Source organism: Neolamprologus brichardi, chromosome 3 (genome assembly GCF_056152115.1).
Source record: "Neolamprologus brichardi isolate AB-2024 chromosome 3, ASM5615211v1, whole genome shotgun sequence".
NCBI classification, from domain to species: Eukaryota; Metazoa; Chordata; class Actinopteri; order Cichliformes; family Cichlidae; genus Neolamprologus; species Neolamprologus brichardi.
Genome location: NC_142106.1, coordinates 11267104 through 11275036, shown reverse-complemented (window position 1 = coordinate 11275036; position 7933 = coordinate 11267104). Strand labels below are relative to the sequence as shown.

Here is a 7933-nt window from a genome sequence, read left to right as displayed (position 1 = left end):
CCGTCCAAGCCTCCAAAACTTCCATCCCAATACCACAGGACGAGCCCCCAAAACTGTTACGGATTCAAATATTGGGAATGGATACAAGAGGAAAACCAAAATAACAACACTGGTCCGGCCGGGTCAAGTCAAACGATGATTTAATGAACACACGCGTGGGAGATGGACACCATACAACAGACAGCATCAGATCTCAAAATGGTGGAGCCTTGATCAAACTCTTATAGCCTCTAGTGGCCCCCACCTAATCATCAGAGCCTAAACATTCTTTGTCACACAGCGCCTAAGCTACGACCTTGGCTCCCTGTTTATCTGCTCCTGATGAAATGGGGCAGTATGCTCTGTTCTCTTCTAATCAGACAAATGAGACGATGACTTTCTGTGAACAGTATTTCTTATAACTCAGCCGTATAATGCATCATAAAACAATATCATTCATTCACAATAAATCAACAGTCTAATGTAATGCAAATCAGTTTACCAAATGTAATAATTATCACCTTCTTCTAGTTCAGGAGCATAATGCAAACTGAAACTACACAATAATTCACAATCTTTAATTAGGGGTCTAACATTGCATAAAGTAATATCATAATCCGACACTGTGTAGCTGTTTAAGTAAAAAACATTTTAAAAAATCCATAGTGTAATCTTCACATGCTAATCACTTGCTAATTAAATTAGCTAGTAGCAAGTATTCATTTGGAGTTGCTATAGCTTGGTAGGTGGTGTAGGTCACCTTGAAAGTGAAAGATTGGCAGTTCAGTCGCTGACTGCAACAGCAACCATTCCTTTTCAAGATTTTTTGAACTATGTGGTTTTGTTGCTTTCAGGCAGCTGAGCTGACCATTGTGTTGACATCTAAGCAGCTCTGTTAGCTCTACTAACATTAAATCACTTCCAGTGTTGGGGAGTAACGGAATACATGTACCGCCGTTACGTATTTAAAATACAAAATATGAGTAACTGTATTCCGTTACAGTTACCGTTTAAAAAGGTGGTATTTAGAATACAGTTACTTTGTTGAAATAAATGGATTACACGGCGGTACTTCCCTGTTTCATATTGGCCTGTTTGGGTTTTGTTTGACAGCTACGTTCTGTTGTTCTAGGCGGCAGCGTTACGGTTGCCTTGGTTACAGGGTGACGCTGTCTCTCTGCGTGTTTCCTGGGTGAGAGAGCGCCTGTTGTTGTTGTGCTAAGCTAATAGGCAGAATGCTACCGGTATACCTCTAAAGAATGTAGCATCATAGGCAGTGTAGTCCGTGCTGCAGGGAGAATGGACTGCCATACATGTTATGTGTCTGTGAGCGAGGGAGGGAGAAAAAGGAAAAGTACGAGCTGTCATCGAGCAAAAACGGGAGCTGGAAGCATGTAAATATAATAATAACCACTGCAGCCAAGAAGAGAGCCTGACGAGCCCAGTTGTAAGTAAGCTATTAAGACTCGACTGTACACCGTGTTCGTGTTTTCCTCCAAAAACAATAAGTTCCGTTGGAGCAGCCTTTCAACGCCTCTCTCTGTCTCTCGCTAGCAAAGTGACCCAGACAACAAACTAAAGCTAGTTTTCGGCTACGAGCCCGACACGAACCCGACGTATTAGCCAGAGGTCCCTTTACTACGGTTAAGAGCCGCGGACCTTCAGTAACAGTAATAAATCACAGCAATAGTACATTCATGTAGTTGTAAACAGCATGATATATTAAGTAATCCAAAGTATTCAGAATACGTTACTCTCATTGAGTAACGTAACGGAATACGTTACAGAATACATTTTGGGGCATGTATTCTGTATTCTGTAATGGAATACATTTTAAAAGTAACCTTCCCAACACTGATCACTTCACAATCAACATGAACACAGGATAAAAATTGAGAAGAAAGAAGCTTTATGTCTTTTTTTTTTTTTTTTTGCTGTACAAACAACATGTCATGTGTTCACATACAAAACACACAGAGTCCATGTGTACCATCAACAAACACTCAGTGCTAAACCAGTTTTACCAGGATACTGACTCACACACACACACACACACACCTGTTTTCCACCAACACAAAGCTGGTGAAGATTTGATGAATAATCAGAATATCAAATAATTATTTTAAGGTAACAATCTCATAAAGGAAAATTCTTTTTGAGACTCATTTCACAAACACAAAGCTGACTTTTCTGACTGTTGTGGAAGTTTTCTATTAAATAAAGCCTGCAGACGAGCAGTGAGCGGTAGCTAACATTCTTTAATCCAAACACACAAAGAACAGACAACCAAGCTTTTGGAGAGCCTACATGACCGCGGGGCAGGCGGTCAGCAGAGTCTCACTGAGCCTAGCATGGCTCTCAGTTAAATACCTTCTTCAGGAACAAAAGGCAGAACACAGCTGTTTCACACCTTAAGGTTCACACTCCCTTGCTACTTCCCAGAGTCCTCGAAGAGATAAAAGACTCTTCCTTTGGAGCTCTCTGCTTCCCCCAACTTCCTTACTAGACCTCCACCATTTGTCTTACAGTATGAGTGTGAGACATGCTAAAATCCAGTGGCACCAAGGCATCATACAATAAAATAATGTGATTAATACATAAGTAAAAGAAATTCCTATACACTGACCTTTTCACCGTGAACAGTGACAGTAATCAGTAACTCATCAACTGCTCTGAGCAGCCACATTTCCAACATGGCCATATGAGCCTTCAAAGTTTCCCAGAATGCACTGCTTTAACCTGGACTTGTTTATTAAAACTGTGAAACTTTGAAAAAGGTTTTGTCTGTAGATTGTGATAGTTGGAGTGGACGCTGTAAAATATATTAATTTGGTTGTAACTCTTTTGCACAACTTAAATCAAGTATGTATTTAGCCTTAATGATTTGATAGCGTAATATTTGATAACGTAAAGAAGGAATCAATGGTAAGTACGTTTTTGGGGTTTTTTGCATTCATGTTGTTTGAGTATGGGATCATACCTGCTTTTTTTTTACTTCTTAAAGTTAACATTTATTTTTAACATTCACTCATAAAACTGTGATTAAGATTTTGTTCTATGGAAATTGACATTTTAGAAAGTTGTCTAAAATTTGGTTGTAACCTTTTTTTTCCACAACCCAAATTAGTGTTTTTTAGCCATGATAATTTCATAATTTATAATTTGATGATGTAATGAGGGAATCAATAGTATGTGTAAGTGGGTTTTTTTATTCATGTTATTTGAATATGGGATTATTCCTGCTGGGTTAATGATGAATGATTTGGTTTTGTTTTACTTTTTAAAGGTAACATATATTTTGAACAATTGAGGTTTTTTTTCGTTTGTATTGTGTGTAAAGGATTACAAAAAGCCTGAAAAGTTTGACTCCTATGTAAACACATTGTATATAACATTTTACAGCATGTTTAGAGACATGTGAGCTTTGAAATTATTTCATTGGACCAAGTTGATCTCAATTCACAGACAGACAACTTCCCACTACACAGAGTGTGTTGAGAGATTGTCTCTACATATCTGTTTTACTCAAATGTGTTGACTTTCCATTACTTTGTAAATGTATTTGTTTGTCAAATACATTACTTTTGTCAAATACTCAAGAAAGCACTTTGGTAAACCATTTTGTTTTTAAAGTACTCTATAAATAAAGTTGGACTGGAAATATGTATGTATGAAGCTAGAGAAGACAGGAATGTTGTTTCTAAAATGTTGCTATGATGTCACACAGGTGTGTCGAGGGTGTTGAGGGTTTGTTGTTTCAAGTGGGTAATTTCTCCATCCTAATGATCAGAAGACTGTGTGAGGGTTCCTTCAGAACAACAGTAAGTGTTTAAAATAATGCCTTTCAGTCTTTAAACCCTTTGATGTCCTCAAGAAAATGTTTTGTTTGCATTACTTATTGATTGGAGTGAGTAATAACCACAATCAATACTTTTTTTTCAATAGACCCTGTCGTTTTTAAAATATTGATCTACCAAACGGTTGAGATGTCCCTTTATGGTAAAAATATGAAATGTCATGCAAATACCAGTACAGTAGATAATACAGTTGAGCAAATCAAATAAAGGGCCAGCTTATAATAAAATTATTAACAAAAACTATCCAGGGCATTGGATACAGTTTATTTCTAGTAGCATGCCAGTGAACATTGCTGTTTTCATTCCATCAAAGGAAAGTATTATATCAAACAACAAAATACATAGTTTTTTCATCTGCAAATGTGAAAAATGTGCTACAGCACATTCAGGCCACTTCTGATTGAATGCCACTCTTCAAAATCAGTTTTGTTTTTAAAAAGATAAAATAAAAATAGTGCAAATCAAGCACATCTGCTTGTGGTTTTGGTCGTTGGGGTCTTAGGGTGTAGCATTTATTCTGTGGTCTTGGAGAGCTGAATCATGGTTGTCCAACTCTAGATGCTGGCTTGTTAACTTGGTTCAGACACAGCCAGGTGGAAACCATTTGAGGGCCATCAGTTTCTGGTCCAGTAGGGCACAGTCCCTCTTGTAGACCAGGAATTCAAGTCAAGGATTTATCCAATAAAAGTGGAATATGCCATCTCCTTAACTTATAACTTATGTTTTTCATTTAGTTTCATTAGGTTATTTGACAGAAAGATCAGCTGACTGTGAGGGCTCAGAGTCAGCTGTGACTTTGTATTTGTGGTATTTGTTTATCAAATATGTGAACTCACAGCTGATAGGTGGAGGAATGTGGTTGCTAAGGTGATGCTGTGGGTGCTGATGTCACAGATCTGAGGTGTGTCTGTTTAAAAACAGCTGACAAGGAAATACAGCTCAGTTTGTTCTCGGGCTGTTTAGTACAGAGGTCCATTTTTATTTATTTTATTTTTTACCTTTTTTTTTCGCTCTTTAAATGTTTAAAATATTTTGATTATTTTTTCCATCGTGATGATCAGAAAAGACTTTGAGGATTTCAGAGATTTCTTCAGAAGAACAGTAAGTGTTTAAAAATAATATTTTATAGTTATAGTAGCTATGTTTTCTGTGGTTTTATGGAGGCTACAGCTAAATGCTGCCTCCTCCATAGTACAATATACATTTTTATACAGTGACGTCATTTTGAAGTCCTTTGGCTGATGATGGTCTTTAGTATGTAGCTGATAATTGATGATGAGAGAGGTTATGATTGTGTTGTTCTGTGGAGATCATTCAAGAACTGAACCTGTTAAACACTCAGACCTGCTTTAGATTTCACCGCTTTAGTTATGACGCACGAAAGTGCGAAAGTTATGGTCGTCCTACAGTCCAATAGAGGTGGGAATCACCATACATCCCACGATACGATATTATCACAATACTTAACGCACGATACGATATTATTGCAATTTTTAAAAATATTTTATTATCAAAGTCTCACACTCAGTCTTTCTCTCATTTCAGTTTTATTGTTGACAAACTGAACGGTTTGTATTACAGTCTAGTCCAACTTAACTGAATCAACCATCTGGTACAATTATAGCTATTCTGAACTATGCAGTTTATGAAAACTATGCAGCCCCTTCAGCAACTGAAGAATTTGAAAGTAAATTAAAACAAAATATAATTTTACATTAAATAAAAAAGTTTTAAACTTAATTAAAATAAAACATGTCTTAAATTAAAATAAGTAAACTGTCATGTTTATTGCTGACATAAAAAAAGTTAAACACATTTGGACAGTGAAGGAATGTCAGGATTCTTGCTCAGAAAAAGGATCAACATGCTCTGAAGTCAGAGCACAAAAACCTTTTTTGTAACAAAATATCGATTTCTGCTGTCCCTGTATCGATACATTATTAGCAAACAAAATATCACGATACTACACAGTATCGATTTTTTCCCCCACCCCTACAGTCCAACCTACCAAACGTCACTTTAATACACCCCGAGTGCCACCGTAGTTTTGTATCTATATTGTTGTTTATTAAAAAAAGCTAGCATCAACACTTTGAATCTAGCTACTATTAACACTGAATAGAAATTTTAAAACTAAATATATATTTTATAGTGTTGCTGAACTGAACCTGTTAAACACTCAGACCTGCTTTAGATTTCACCGCTTTAGTTATGACGCACTTATTCATGGTCGTCCTACAGCGCAGCGTAACATACGTCACTTTAATGCGACTTCCTTAAGATATCGAAAGTGTGGCTGAAAAACAAATGTTTCAGCTTTATTTAAACCTCAAAGTTAACCTTATGTAGGCAGTTTTAAAACTCTAGTTTTGTTATTAACTGAAAATACCAACAGAGTCAGACTTTTAAAACAAACTAAGAGTCAGGTCAGCAGAAACAGAGAACCCGGAAATGTCTGCTCTATCTGCGTCGCTCTGCTCGACTTTGCTGATTGTCGGTGTCGTCGTGTTTGTCTCTGCAGGTGAGGTTTATAAACCAAATGGTGTTTCCCTCTGAGATAAAGAGGAATAAACATCAGTCTGGTTTACAAGTTACTTCCCAAACATTTAGTTTCAGTTTGCCTGTGTGTGTGACGGCATCACGAGGTCTGGTGGTGTCTGTGGATTTACCCGCTTGGTCAGCGGTGCTGTTCCCAGCACAGAGACAAAGAAGTGTAATGTGTGTGTCAGTGTGATGTGTTGTAGTTTCAGGAGTCAGTATACAGCTACAAAGCTTTTTGTTCAGTGTATACAAACAGCTGTAGCTACATAAAGGCAGCATGCAGAGACTCACAGTGTCTTATAATGAGAGGCTGCTTTCTCTCACACATTATGTTCATTTAATATCAGCACATGTTGTTGAAGTGAACAGTTGTACTTTAACCTTTAACCTCTCTGCTCTGTGTTGTTTCCACTTTCAGACCAGAAAACCATCACAGCTGAATCTGGACAACTCGTCACTCTGACATGTCGAGCTGCAAACAACAACATCATAGTTTTAAAGTGGACATATACCTTCCAAAATGAATATGTTTTTTTGTACCGGGATGGCCAGTGTGATCCAGAAAACCAGCATCCATCTTTTAGGAACCGGGTGGATCTGCGGGACAGACAGATGAAGGATGGAGACGTGTCTTTGATTCTGAAGAATGTGACAACTAATGACACTGGAACATACGAGTGTCATGTCTTCCTGGGAGTCAGACAACCGTTGAAGCTCATCAGCAGCATCTACCTGAGTGTTGTTGATCCTCCAGGTGAGTGAGTAGAGTTGAGTGTGTGTGTGATCAGAGGTGAAGCTGCTTCCTGGTTGTTGATGTTTGTTTCTAAAGATGTTGTTGATGAGACTTTGTAGAAAGCAGCTGGTCTGAGTGATGTGATCAGAGTGCAGTAGATAATGTCTGACAGCAGTTTGAAGAGGAAATGGATTCTGTTCTGTTCTTCACTCATCACCTACCTGACAGCTGACACCTCACACCTGTTTCTCACCTGCAGGTCAGACAGGAGGAGACACAGAGGATGGAGGGAAGAAGGATGAAGGAGAGAAGGAGGAAGGAGAGGAGGAGATATCTGTTTGACTGATTGTTATCCTGTGCATTTCTGTTGCTGTTCTTGTTACTGCCGTTGTTGGTTTTTTGATCTACAGAAAATATAAACAACGACAGTGTCGGGAATTATTCCAGCCTCCCAGTGAAATGCAGCAGCTTTGAAATGTCTCAGAGCTTCTTACATGGTGATGCTGGGTAAGAGAAGAAGAAGCCTGTATCACTAAAGCAACAAAGGCAGGAGAACATCTACAAAACCAAAAGAGTTGATTCAATTAAAAAAAGATTTTGCAGCAGAGACAATGTTAAATAAAAAGCTAACTGTATCTCAATAGGAAAAAAAAGACATTTATTATTTTACTACTACTACTATTACTATTATTATTATTAGTAGTAGTAGTAGTATTACTATCAGGAAAAAAATGACAAGGATCAGTTAATCAATCCATAATGGGAAACTACAATTATTAAAACTTGTAGGTTATTTTAACTGTAATATCACAATGCAATTAAA

At 37.6% G+C, this 7933-nt stretch overlaps 1 pseudogene; it reads left to right on the top strand.

Annotated features, from left to right (window-relative positions):
* Positions 1 to 6287: 6287 nt before the first annotated feature.
* On the top strand, positions 6288 to 7684 carry LOC148103483 (uncharacterized; annotated as a pseudogene).
* Positions 7685 to 7933: the final 249 nt, after the last annotated feature.